Genomic DNA, 14,432 nt, shown 5'->3' with positions numbered 1-14,432 from the left:
TTCGACTGCTGCCCTGGCCAGCACATTCTCCAGATCTCTCACCAATTGAAAACGTCTGGTCAATTTTTGCCTAGTAACTGGCTCGTCACAATACGCCAGTTACTACTCTTGACGAACTGTGGTATCGTGTTGATGCTGCATTGGCAGCTGTACTTGTACACGCCTTCCAAGCTCTCTTTGACACAATGCCCAGTCGTATCAAGGCCGTTATTACGGCCAGAGGTGGTTGTTCTGGGTACTGATTTCTCAGGATCTATGCACCCAAATTACGTGAAAATTTAATCACATGTCGGTTCCAGTATAATATATTTGTCCAATGAATACCCGTTTATCATCTGCATTTCTTCTTGGTGTAGCAATTTTAATGGCCAGTAGTGTATGTAGGTCTCCCAAGGACAGATTCTGCCAAGCGCGTGTCAAACGCATCAGTGATTTAAAGAACCGAATCGTTGTTGCCAGTGCCGCAATTGATGAGGGTATGTTGTGGCGAGTGTATATAGAGCTTGAACACAGGTTGGATGTTGTGCGGTTCACCAAAGGCGCTCCTTTCGAAACTGACTCAATGGCATGAAAACTTTTTGAGATAGTGTATCACATAAGCCAAACATGATGTGAATATCTTAACTAGGTTGGATGATTACCACATTAAAGTTCTATAGTTTCTTTTGAGACACCCTGTACTTTTTAAATTCATGTTATCAATAAGAGTATTTTGTCGGCTAGGAGGCACAAGCGTGAAACTCATCCACATTTTCTCAACAACACGCTCATACCACTGGCGATTTATTGTCATTTTGAGGATTAATGAGTTTGTCCATCACGAGACGTGGACGTCACGCGAATGTAGTTACCAGAATATTTTTGTGTCGGTGGTACCGCAAGTATTACCAATTCACAAATATTGTATAGCTTGTAACAAGAACACATTTACAAGTTTCAATCCTTATGTGTGTGCGCTGTGGTTGTAGTCTAGGAAGTACCGAATATTCGGAGGAAGTCCACCTCCGAGTACAAATGTTGATGTTGTCGTAGCACTGGGTCAACGATTTTCTTATGCATTAAAGCAACAGCCAACAAGGCTTTAATTAACGGTATAAGAGAACCCTGTCAGCAACCTTATATAGTGTATCTCAGTACGTATCCCCTCAACAATTCTTTGGACGGAAATTGTCTTGCAACTTTCACAATTCCTTTCTGACCAACTACTAAACGACGATGTGGCCTGACAGCCGTCAAACGGTTTCCCGATGAAATGAAGCGGACTGCTGTCCGACGTATACGGTAGCTGCCGCCTCCGATCCTTAGCGGCGGCTTTCTGCTTTCATCGTCGGTGTATAGAACCGTGTGCTCAGTTCCTCGTCTATTCATCCATTATGGTGGCTGCATATCAAGGAGGACAGGAATCGCCACATTCGGAAATGTGACACCAATCGGTACAACAGCGTAGCCACACCCAGTCTCTCGCTCTCTCTCTCTCTCTCTCTCTCTCTCTCTCTCTGTGTGTGTGTGTGTGTGTGTGATCTACTTACATCCTCGTATTCTCTCCATCACACGTCTACTTCCGCATACAAAAGCAATAAGCCACTATTAAGTCAATGATACAAAGTATTTTGTGTAATTCGTAACCACTACCTATGTTTTGGTCACGCACCGTGCGCTACATTTACGATTAAGGTAGTGGTTTCCTTGCACTCTGCCTCAAATATCGATTCTTTAAATGTACCACTTTGCATTTTGTTGTAGAAGTGCAACATTCTGTGTACCTACAGACGACACACTCACAAACACGTACAAAACAAGCAAGAAATCAGTCGTAGCACGAATGACTTCTGCAAATGGAGCGATTGTAAGGAACGTAGTCGTGGGACGTACTCTGTAAATGGGCTTTTACGACCAACGTTCTCAATTATTTCTTGGATATATTCCGATTTCGGTCTTCCCCTACAGTTTTTACACTCTATAGCTCCCTCTTCTGCCATGGAAGTTATTCCTAGAATTCCTACAGGTCCTGTCATGTTGATACGTCTTCAAATCAAGTTCATTTCTTAGCCGAATCTACGGCAAACCTCTTCATATTCCTTAGCTTATCAGTCAACCTAATTTTGAACATTTATTATAGCACCACATTCCTGTTAAACTGAACTGTCTGCTGTGGCATTCACTATCACAGTATCGACAACCTTAGAGAACAAACGCACCTCACCATTCCTCAGCATACCACTTATTTCGCCATCAATGCACTGTTTCTTAATCCTTCAGTCTACTCCTCATCAGTGCCAAATCGGTATCTGACTATATTTACTCTTGCGTACACTTTACAGTCCAATATCTGATTTCTAAATCTCTGTCTGACCACCTGCAATCTTCACGTGTTCCCAATACTTTCCTGAAATTTTCTGCAGAATAACTATTCTCCTCCGTTATTCTTGCCGGCCGCGGTGGTCTAGCGGTTCTAGGCGCTCAGTCCGGAGCCGCGCGACTGCTACGGTCGCAGGTTCGAATCCTGCCTCGGGCATGGATGTGTGTGATGTCGTTAGGTTAGTTAGGTTTAATTAGTTCTAAGTTCTAGGCGACTGATGACCTCAGAAGTTAAGTCGCATAGTGCTCAGAGCCATTTGAACCATTTGAACAGAAATTGGAATTGACACCAACATTAACATCACTTTGGCCCTTTTTATTACTCATGAAAACCACACATTACATGTTGTACCACCGAATAGCGAGACCGTCAGAGGTGGTGGTCCAGATTTCTGTGAACACCGGTACTTCCAGTACCCAGTACCACGTCCTCTTGCACTGATGATTGCCTGCATTCGTCGAAGCATACTATCCACTAGTTCATCAAGGCACTGCTGTTCTAGATTGTCCCACTCCTCAACGGCGATTGGGCGCATATCCCTCAGAGTGGTTGGTGTGTCACGTCGTCCATAAACAGACCTTAAACTATCCCAGGCATGTTCGGTAGGGTTCACGTCTAGAGAACATGCTGGCCACTCTAGTTGAGCGATGTCGTTATCCTGAAGGAAATCATTCACAAGATTTGCACGATGGGGACGCGAAAAGTCGTCCATGAAGACGAATGCCTCGCCAGTATGCTGACGATATGGTTGCACTATCAGTCGGAAGATAGTATTCACGTATCGTAACAGCCGTTACGTCGCGTTCCATGACCACCAGCGGCGTACATCGGTCCCACATAATGCCACCCCAAAACAGCAGGGAACTTTCAGCTTGCTGCGCTCGTTGAACAGTGTGTCTAAGGCGTGCAGCCTGACCGGGTTGACTCCAAACACGTCTCTGTCAATTGTCTGGTTGAAGGCATATCGGTGAAGAGAATGTGATGCCAATCCTGAACGGTCCACTCGGCATGTTGTTGAGCCTATATGTACTGCGCTGCATGGTATGGTGGTTGCATTGGACGTCGGGAGTGACGTTGCGCATTATGCAGTCTATTGCGCAAAGTTTGAGTCGTAATACGACCTTCTGTGGCTGCACGAAAAGCATTATTCAACATGGGGGCGTTTCTGTGAGGGTTCCTACGAGCCATAATCCGTGGGTAGCGGTCATCCACTGCAGTAGTAGCCCTTGGACGGCCTGACCGAGGCATGTCATCGACAGTTCCTGTCTCCCTGTATCTCCTCCATGCCGAACAACATCGCTTTGGTTCACCCCGAGACGCCTGGACACTTCCTTGTTGAGAGCCCTTCCTGGCACAAAGTACCAACGCGGATGCGATCGAACCGCGGTATTGACCGTCTATTCATGGTTGAACTACAGACAACAGGAGCCGTATAACTCCTTTCTGGTGAAATGAATGGAACTGCTCGGCTGTCGGACCCTCTCCGTCTAACAGGCGCCGCTTATTCATGGTTGTTTACATCTTTGGGAGGGTTTAGTAACATCTCCGAACAGTCAAAGGAACAGTGTGTGTGATTCAATATCCACAGTCAACGTCTACCTTCAGGAGTTCTGTGAACCGCGGTGATGGAAAACTTTTTTGATTTGTAAATTTCGGTTACTGTATCAGATTGGGTCCGATGGCAATTATAAAGTGTGAAAAGAGTCAGACCTATCATGTGCAAGTGTACTAATATCGAGCTTACACCTTGTACCATTCAGCCAAACTGTATGATATGCCTCTGGCGAAGGAAAGAGACCAACTGTTCATTTAGCCGCCCGGAGTGGCTGAGCGGTTCTAGGCGCTACAGTCTGGGACGGCGCTACCGCTACGGTCACAGGTTCGAATCCTGGCTCGGGCATGGATGTGTGTGATGTCCTTAGGTTAGTTAGGTTTAAGTAGTTCTAAGTTCTAGGGGACTGATGAACTCAGAAGTTAAGTCGCATAGTGCTCATGCCATTTTTTGAATTGTTCATTTTTCTGATCATTTTTCTGACCTTTAAGACCTATAGGTGGCCGCTTTCATTCCCACAAATGAATGGTTGAAATAGCTGTCTGCGTTATGGGACTTCACATCTGAGGTCATGAAGGACATCGGACACATCCATGCCCGAGGCAGGAATCGAACCTGTGACTGTAGCAGCTACGTGGTTCCGGACTGAAGCGCCTAGAACTGCTCGGCCACAACGGCCGGCCGAAGATAACAGCTAGTTCCGTACGATACATGCGTAGTGTTCGCTGTAAGGAGACGGTTGGGACACGCGCATTTAAATTCGCTTCTGTTCCGACAGTGAAGTTAAATATGCACTCTGGCTCTACTGGGCCGTCTGGTTAGGATATGAAGATAGAATAACTTAGTGTGGTGTGTAAGAGTGATTACTTTATTTCACTTACATTTTTTTAAGGAAGAGCTCCGCAATATCTTGTTGTAATTAATTTTCCTGAATTCCGTGTGTTTAGTGTGATCTGGGTGGATACACTTTGTTCCTTTAGTAAATTTTATTAGCAGTGCGAAGTTTACGCCAGTCACTTACTCACTCGTTCAGTTTCGTAATCTTTTACGATCTTTATACTGAATCGTTTGTTGAATTATCACTCTTTTTACCATGTCGTCCATATGGAATATGTCTCTGTCTTTGTTCAACAAATTAGCACTGGTTTCACGAGTGGTACTCTTTACAGAACAGGTGTGGAGGCTAAATGTCTTGCATATTCTAGGTGTGTTTTCGCATATGATGCGTGCATCACTGTTTAAAGGTTAGTTGGTTTATCGTGAATTAGGAATACTCAGTGACTGTGATTGATTCCAAGGGTTCTTGATTTAGCAGCTACATTTTAATACCGCTGTAATCATTATACAAAGCATGATATTGTATGTAAGAAACATCGATATTTTCGGTAAGTATAGAAACTGAAGTAATGAATTAAGCCTTGTGCCAATTCCGGGACTCGAACGTGAGTTTCCTGCTTACTAGGCAGATATACTATCTATCCACTAGACCACTCTGGAATCGCTGCTAACACACACCTGCACAGACAGGTCCAATGCCCCCCCCCTCCCCCCTCCCCAAGACAAACTTCATTTCATGTCGCAGCCCATCTTGATTTTCCCCTTTTTACGTCGTCAATATTGCAGAGGTAATCCGTCAATTTAACTATGTCAGCCACAATGCCAGGGTGATGCAGTGGATAGCACATCTACGTAGCAAGCAGGAGACGCAGGTTTAAGTCCCGCTGTTGGCAAAAAGTTTGATTCATTACTCCTGCTTCAATCCTTATCTAAGATAATGTTAAGATTCAATATGTCTTCATAAAATGTAATTCCATCAGATCAAATGCCCACATGAAAGAAATTTCATTCGTATTCGAGTTTCCCGATTTTAACGGAAATCTTGCATTCGTAAATCTTAATGTTGATGCTCCTTCCTGCTCTCTCTGTCTGACATTTGAAAGTTCCCCCGAGATTTATTGCTGTAAGTAAATGTTGCCCATTCTCTGGGTATGTGCGTGCATGGGTTAAATGGATTTTAACCCATCCGCAATCTTGTTGCACCGTCTTGAGTATGAGACTGTCTTCCAGTAGAGTCAGTGCCTCCCTAAACCCTTATCTTTTACATGACAAAGACCTGTACATAAGTCACATCATGAGATAGTGTTTAATGACGTAATTTGTGTGTTACTATCTCTGGTGTGTACTACGCGTTTACAAAATACATTGCCTTCATCTGCCTGTGAAAGCCTCTCTCTCTCTCTCTCTCATATCAAATATTTCCATTACGACACGTAATTCCGATCTCCTGTGGAATTCACCATGCCAATATCAAGAATGGCAATGCAAAATTGACAGATATGTATGCACTGAAAAAGCAATGACGCCAAATGGTGTAAAACCCAGTGTTCACTTGAATAGATTAGTTGGTTCAAATGGCTCTGAGCACATGGGACTTAACTTCTGAGGTCATCAGTCCCCTAGAACTTAGAACTACTTAAACCTAACTAACCTAAGAACATCACACACATCCATGCCCGAGGCAGGATTCGAACCTGCGACCGTAGCGGTGGCGCGGTTCCAGACTGTAGCGCCTATAACCGCACGGCCACTCCGGCCGGCTGAATAGATTAGCTTGGACTGGATGTGTTGAAATCGGTAATCGTTATTTTACTATAAGTTTAAGGCTTTGCTACAAGATGTAATAGGCGTAAATAAATAAGAAACCATTTCGACTATAATTGCGATCTGAAATGTTTGGGATACGCCGTGTAATCTCTCTGACACTGAAGACTCATATATTGGTTGCTGACAAGATACAAAAGAGAGCTTAAGATGATATCTTACTTTACTAATATTTCTTTATTGTACAACTTCACTTACAACGAAAGGGTAGGACCCGTAGAAAAGAGAAAGGCCAGCAAATAACATGGATTAGATCCCATTATGAGAAGAAATTAATCCGTTATTTTCGTCGTAGATGAGGCGGTCGTCGTATATCCAGTATACTAGTCGTTGAGAATTGTTAGGCATTACCATAAACCTGAAAAAAACAACAACAGAAGAACGGGAAGAATGTGGAAGGCAGTGAAAGGGCTAAAGAGAATACAACGAAACGTAAGAGAAAAGGAGAGAAAGAAACAGCCCGGGTAGTAAAAACCATGTTACGTATTAATTCTAAGTGGAAACTCCCGCAGATTTTCAGAAGACAGCACGATCGATTTCCAAATACTGAGTAGTTAGTGAAAACTGTGCCGGTCTGAGGGCAGGCTTCAGGATACATGCTGGTTAATCTTTACGAGTTGCTAGAAATTCGCAGCAATTTTACAATGATCCCGGAAAGCGTTTTTGTCTTAAATCTATTTATGGGCCACAACGTTAAACAACAGGCAAATAATCCATGTCTGCAATGACTACCGTTAAGATCTAAGTACATCCACATTACTATTACATCCCACCAGCACCTATGAATGTGGTACATAGACATAAAGAGCTTTGTTGATTCCATAGTGGTGGAAATTGAGGACGTGGGCTGCTAATTTTTATTTTACGGGCAATATGGATTAGTCTCTCACAATTTTTTTCCTGTCCGCTCTATTTTTTATATTTTATTATTTTTCTGTAAATTTCATTGCTGTTGTCATTACGAAATGGGTAACCAATTAAAAAATAAGAAAAAGAAAACCAAGAACTCAGCTGAATGAAGAAAACACAGAAAATACCCTTTATTCAGCGTAGTATTATAGTTAGCTTGCTCATATTTCTGTGGTACCTTTTAAATATGATTCATTATACCATCATAGAGAAACACGAATTCTGAAGACGACGTCCTTTATCTCCTAGAAAATGTGGACGAGACGAGGTTCCTTTTTTTTCGTTGTTGACACATTTCCAGACAGCTATTACAAGATATTAATACTGTCGCACTGTAAACCGATAGCTGCTCAACATGTGGTACCATGATTCTACTACTGACGAAGCCTTAATTTGTAAGTGTGATGGACCGCTTTGTACATTAGTCAATGTTACGACAGACATTTCTATCCTCCAGCTTTCGTACAGTTTTCTTTCGAGGCAGAGTGATCTGTGGACGGCTGAGAATATTCGCGTGACGTTTTTACGTCTCGCGGGACAGGTTTAGATGCAGTGCACTTCGCGCGCGTCGCTTGTTTGTTGGCAGTGAGCGGCCGGCGTTTGCGCAGGCGCCGCCATAATGCCGTCACCAGCAGGTTCTCCAGCGCTGTCATCTCGCCCGCGCCTCTCCCCCTTACATATGGGCAATTTTTGTCCTCGCCTACGGCTGCCAGCGGATGCGATACCTCCTGTCAACACGATGGACATGAATTAAGGCGGAAGAGCGCGTTCCACAAAATTTCCTGGTCAGAGAAGACTTTTGCTTCACCATGGAAACGAGTTGTTGACGTTGCATAACATGACGAAAGTAATCTCACAGAAGCGTGCGGGACGTACTTTCAGACGTCATGTTAATTCCATACTTCCGTGGGTAGGGAAATAAACGTCTAAAACAGGTTTAGAATATACCGTTCAAATAACTGCAGAAAGTTCTCTGTCAGAGTCGGCATATATTCAACTTAAGCAAGCCACATTTTCACAAATATTTTCGAATAAATAATGATTTTGATTTTGTGCTTAGTATAAGGTAACGAATACCCTTGTGTTCACAAACGGTGCCTTTTCTCTCGAACTGCAAGCGGAAAAGACGATTTTGCTACAAGTCTATTCGAAGTGGGACAAGAATCTGAAAAAGAACGAATATTTATAATTTATGGAAGAAAACTTTATGGACTAGAAATTACACCTCACGACCTCTACCAGAAGAAAACAGCATTTTCATTGAGCTGCAGCACTTCAGATAACGTCCGAACGAAAAATTTCAATAACCTGATGTCATGTGAAGTCGAGAATGAACGAATTGCTTTTAAAAGATATGAGGGTGTTAATTAGGATAACGTTTCTTCTGAACTACCACCATTTTTACCTGTAAGTTACTGATGAGCAAAGCATTATTCGAGATTACCGGAATTGTTTAGAAATAAAAGGGAAACTTTAAAAAAGTCAGTTACATTACTTGCGGAATCGTATGCGTTTCTTTCTCGAATAAATTACACATAGCCTAATCATTACCGTAATCAATCGATAAGTCATTATATACGACGAAAAATTCTTTGTGAGGCGTGGAAACTACATTGAGTATGTGCAGACATCAAAAAAAGTTTTGCGTCACCATGGTTCCTGGAGTTCCGGAACGTACACAGAAAATTGGAGTAGAGGTCAACATAAACATCATTTTCGCCCTTTTAATTGCTCATGAAAGCCACACAGTACATGTTGTACCACCATTCAGCGAGACATTCAGAGGTGGTGGTACAGATTGCTGTACACACCCGTACCTCTAAAACCCAGCAGCACGTCCTCTTGCAATGATGCATGCTAGTACTCGTCGTGGCATATTATCCACAAGTTCATCAAGGCACTGTTGGTCCATATTGTCCCACTCCTCAACGGCGATTTGGTGTAGATCCCTCAGAATGGTTGGCGGGTCACGTCGTCCATAAACAGCCCTTTTCTATCTATCCCAGGCATGTGCGATAGGGTTAATGTCTGGAGAACATGCGTGCCACACTAGTCGAGCGATGTCGTTATCCTGAATTTCTGTACATGTTCCGGAACTCTCGGAACCGAGGTGATATAAAACGTTTTTTGATCCGTGTACTATGGGGAAAGTGTTATAATTTAGATATGCAAGTTGATTCTTGATTCCTCATGCCCTTGCGACCACGCTTCTTCCAAAAGTACAGCCGCATCGTTTCCGAGAACGACACGGCTATTACTCAGCACACAGAAACGTTTGCCTTGGTGTAAACAACGGAGGCTAAATTCAAGATCTGCTCGGACCACCTGAATATATCATCATTCCCGAGTGCGTCCGCGGAGCCGTAAAAAATGTTGGACACAATGTTTTCCAGCCGCCAGTTTTGTTTCTCCGTGGAGCTAATGAAGACAAATCCAGTAATTAGGCGCTGCTGATTGCGAGGCGCGAGCTGTTAGGTCAGCGCCACGTTTAGTTTACACTGTACGCGGGCCGCGGGCAGGCCACATGTTACGATGACAACGATAAGTACTGTTGCGAAACGAAGCCACTTGCGGCGGCGCGCCGCGACGGCTCGCCTCCTGCCGACAGAGCGGCGGCCGCGCCTCCGTGGCCGACCCGCACAGCCGCCACTGTGCACGTGCCCGTGGCGCCGGCGAGCAGCTATTCCGACTCGCTTACGTCTGCGCTGCAGTATCAATAGCGGCAGGCAGCTTCTAGGAAGTGTTAGGCATCAAGACGGTCTAGGACGTGTCTTTGTTACACAACAGCTACCACAAATAGACTCTGTCTTAATCCCTTGCTCTGCTGGTACTTTTAAGCCAGAGTGTATGACTGTCATGTCAGCCAGCCGCGGACCCATGGACGAAGGAGACGAGCTTGTCCCCCAATAAAAAACATTAGTGTTTCAGAACAGGCCGTGCGGAGTGGTCGCGAGGTTTGAGGCGTATAACGGATCTTTTACGTTGGGATAAATTTATTTTATTCTTTGTTAGATGTTTTCGTTAAATATTTGAATAAATTGTAATTAGGAATAATTTAATCAAGCAGAGTAGAGAATAAAAAGTCAAAGAGATGTTCATTGGGCGGAAATTGTCGTAATGTAACGTCATTGTGTTGTTCGGTTGTTAAAACAAGTCGTTTGTGTTCCGTTCTGCTGTTCGGTAGTGCGCGTATCTGAAAGGAATTAATTCGGGGACTAGAATAAACTTTCACATAATAGTTACGATTCGATGTTCCGACAAAAGGGGTTAACGTCAGTGTTAATTTGAATTGTGGGCGACAGGATTAGTATTGACAGATAGGTGAAAACGGACGTAACGAAAGTTGTTCGCATATCATCCTTGAACGTGACTTTTTATTTAATTAACGCTTGCGGGCTCATTGGAAGCTATTATCTCATGATAAGGATCAATCCCTCTTTCCTCCTCGATAGTGATCATTCATTAACATTTACGTCATAAGAAACAGGATTATTAATAAAAATGATGTTAAATGACAAGTACGTGTTATTCCGTTACTGTGGAACCGACATAATATCTCAGAAATGACATTTATATATAATTTGTGTTAAATACTGAACTGAGATAGGAAGTAAATTGAAATTAGTGAACATTTGATACTGAGACTATAGAAGCATAAGCGCTTAAGGTTTCTCATCTCTAAAATGGAAAAATAGGTACGAACTTTAACGCAATAGTCGACATTATGTATTGCAAAGACATTAGCATTTCATAGTTATTTTGACAACGCGCTGTTAAACAAAGGGACGTTGAGTCTCTGTACGAGTAATAAAGTTAAATCTAAAACATAATTAATAACGGCGAACTCCGCTTTAACAAACTGTAATGCGTGTCGTCATCGCGCAATAACTGCTCAACCCTCCAGAATTCTGTGGTGAAATTAGAAGTCGGGCATATAAAACAAACTTAAAAATCCATTCACGCTACAGTGGAGTCGGCACAACACGACATGGACAGTTATAGGCGCCATGTCACGGTTTGCCTGGCCCCTCCCGCCAGAGGTTCGAGTCCTCCCTACGACTTGGGTGTGTGTGTTGTTCTTAGCGTAAGTTAGTGTTAGTTAGTTTAAGTAGTGTGTAAGTCAAGGGAACAATGAACTCACCAGTGTGGTCCCTTAGGAATTCGCACACATCTGTACATTTTTTGTTTCAGAACAAAAACAGTCTCGGTTGTGAAATTAGTTAATGTCAATGACGCTTTTCGTCCTTTTTGGGCATCATCAGATTGTGTAAAAGTAGCTGGATACGTGACCTATCAGCCATTAAACCACATATACTGTAAAATCCAAGGTAACCGGATACATAATCCATCCGTCATGAAACATCTAAACCATGCAGTGGATGTTGAGCACACCAGCCAGCTCTGCCGTGGCAGTACAAAATAGGGCCCATTTCGATTATTTTTCGTTGGATGGTTCGCACGCTGACACTTATTGATGGTCCAGCACTGAAATCTGCAGTAATCTGAGGAAGGGTTGCATTTTTGTCACGTTGAACGATTCTCTTCAGTCGTCGTTAGTCTCGTTCTTGCAGGATATTTCTCCGGCCGCAGCATTGTCAGAGATTTGGTGTTGACAGCCAAGCCACTTTGAGGTAGCCGAAAGGCACGCGTTTAAGCTCACGCAGGCTGGCGTGAGGTCTGGAACAGTTAAAGGAGTTGAGTCTAGTAAAAAAAGTACGTAGCTTCTGGAATACTTAACTTTAATCCATAATTCGTAAACATCGGTCTGACGGTACATGCATCACAAGATAAATAGCAAATGATAATGACGCCTTGCTAGGTCGTAGCAAATGACGTAGCTGAAGGCTATGCTAACTATCGTCTCGGGAAATGAGAGCGTACTTTGTCAGTGAACCATCGCTAGCAAAGTCGGCTGTACAACTGGGGCGTGTGCTAGGAAGTCTCTCTAGACCTGCCGTGTGGCGGCGCTCGGTCTGCAATCACTGACAGTGGCGACACGCCGGTCCGACGTATACTACCGGACCGCGGCCGATTTAAAGGCTACCACCTAGCAAGTGTGGTGTCTGGCGGTGACACCACAGCTGATATTCACGGTACACTCGTGAAATGGTCGTACGGGGAAATTCCCACTTCATCGCTACCTTGGAGATACTGTGCCCCATCGCTCGATCGCCGAATATAACATCACGTTATAACCTGTCATTGTAGCAACAATAACCTATCTAATAACAGCGCCATACTCTTGTTGTCTTGCCGACCAGAGAACATTATTCTGCCTGTTTACATGCTCTGTATTTGAATACGCGTGCCTATACCAGTTACTTTGGCGCTTCAGTGTAGTACCAAGATGTCGGTTGTAGTCACGGCCCCTGTCGCGATAGGCCAAAACGTCTGTTAATCTCTGGATAGCTCTCGCGTATCATTTAACAATTTTCACAAATATTTTTCCGAGAACAATGTTCTGCGGAACCTAACGACACTGTACAGTACCTACATCGTCTGCAATCGGTCGCTCACTTCGATCCGACTACACGCGTGCTGTCTACCAAACAGTTGTAGCGTGTAACACGTCGGTGTGTAATGTAACTAGATTGGCGGGTGAGGAAACGAGTGCTGTAATCGAGTTTCGAATTCGAAGAGTTTCGTGGCACCATCTCCTTCAGCATGACATGCCAGACCACACACGAGTGCTGCAACATTTCCAACAATCCGACGCCTTGGGTTTACTGTCGTAGGTCATCCTCCACGGAGACCCGACTTGGCTCCATCTAATTTTCATCTGTTCGCAAAGTTTAAGGAACACTTTCGAGAATTTCACTTTGATACTGACGAAGCGGTGCAGGCAGCAGTGAGGTCGTGGCTCTGTCGACAAACTTTCTACAGTGACAGTATCATCAAATTGGGCTCTCTCCAGGGTGACTATGTCGAGAAATAAACATGTAATCATGAAGACTAAAGATGTAGAATGTTAATGACGTTGGTTTTATTTTTAAAAAAACTTTCAATTATCCCACAAAAAATCAGAGGCATTACATTTCAGCACGACCTCGTATTTTGAAACGTTTTTATGTGAACTGTAGGCTACCTTACAAAATACATTTCATTTTTCGTTCACTCCAAGCGTTTTGCATACATGTGTCCAGCCTATATTTCGCAAATAACTTAAATCTTAAAATCCTCAACTCATTTTTAATCTGTTAATCTTGAAGTACAAAAAAAAAAAAAAAAAAGGTTCAAATGGCACTGAGCACTATGGGACTTAACTTCTGAGGTCATCAATCCCCTAGAATTTAGAACTACGTAAACCTAACGAACCTAAGGACATCACACACATCCATGTCCGAGGCAGGATTCGAACCTGCGACAGTAGCGGTCGCGCGGTTCGAGACTGTAGCGCCTAGAACCGCTCGGCCACTCTCTTGAAGTACAACCGCAGGTATTTATACAAGGCTTTGCAGTCTGGATGTGTGGATAGAAATGTTACCAATAGCAGCAGTGGTGGCTTTTACAGTTCCTGTAAATTATATAAGGCAGAGTTAGATTGTATGAAATCACAAGGGACATAAGTATAGCTGTGGAATAGATACTCCCGACCCATTTATATTGTTCACTTTAAACGATCTTCTTTAAAACCTTTGGTAATGCTACTTGTTTCATAAATTAACTCAAACTCATGCACTTTAGCCCTTAATAGCTTGTCCATTACCTTCAAATTATCAGGAATTTCTACTCTGCAACACGGTCCTCTCTCAGTTTTCTGAGTACGTCAGTTTTATTAATTTTGTATTCTTTCTCAAGAGATGTTACTTTACGGACTGGACTGAGCAAGGAAGCGCAGTGGTTAGCACAGTGGAGTCGCATTCGGGAGGGCGACGATTCAAATCCAAATCCGGTCATCTACATTACGTTTTCCGTGATCTCCACAAAACTCTTTAGGGAGATACCGGGATG

This window comes from Schistocerca americana, chromosome 5 (genome assembly GCF_021461395.2).
Source record: "Schistocerca americana isolate TAMUIC-IGC-003095 chromosome 5, iqSchAmer2.1, whole genome shotgun sequence".
Lineage (NCBI taxonomy): Eukaryota > Metazoa > Arthropoda > Insecta > Orthoptera > Acrididae > Schistocerca > Schistocerca americana.
The sequence above is the reverse complement of the archived record's forward strand: the minus strand, read 5'-3'. Positions refer to the sequence as shown.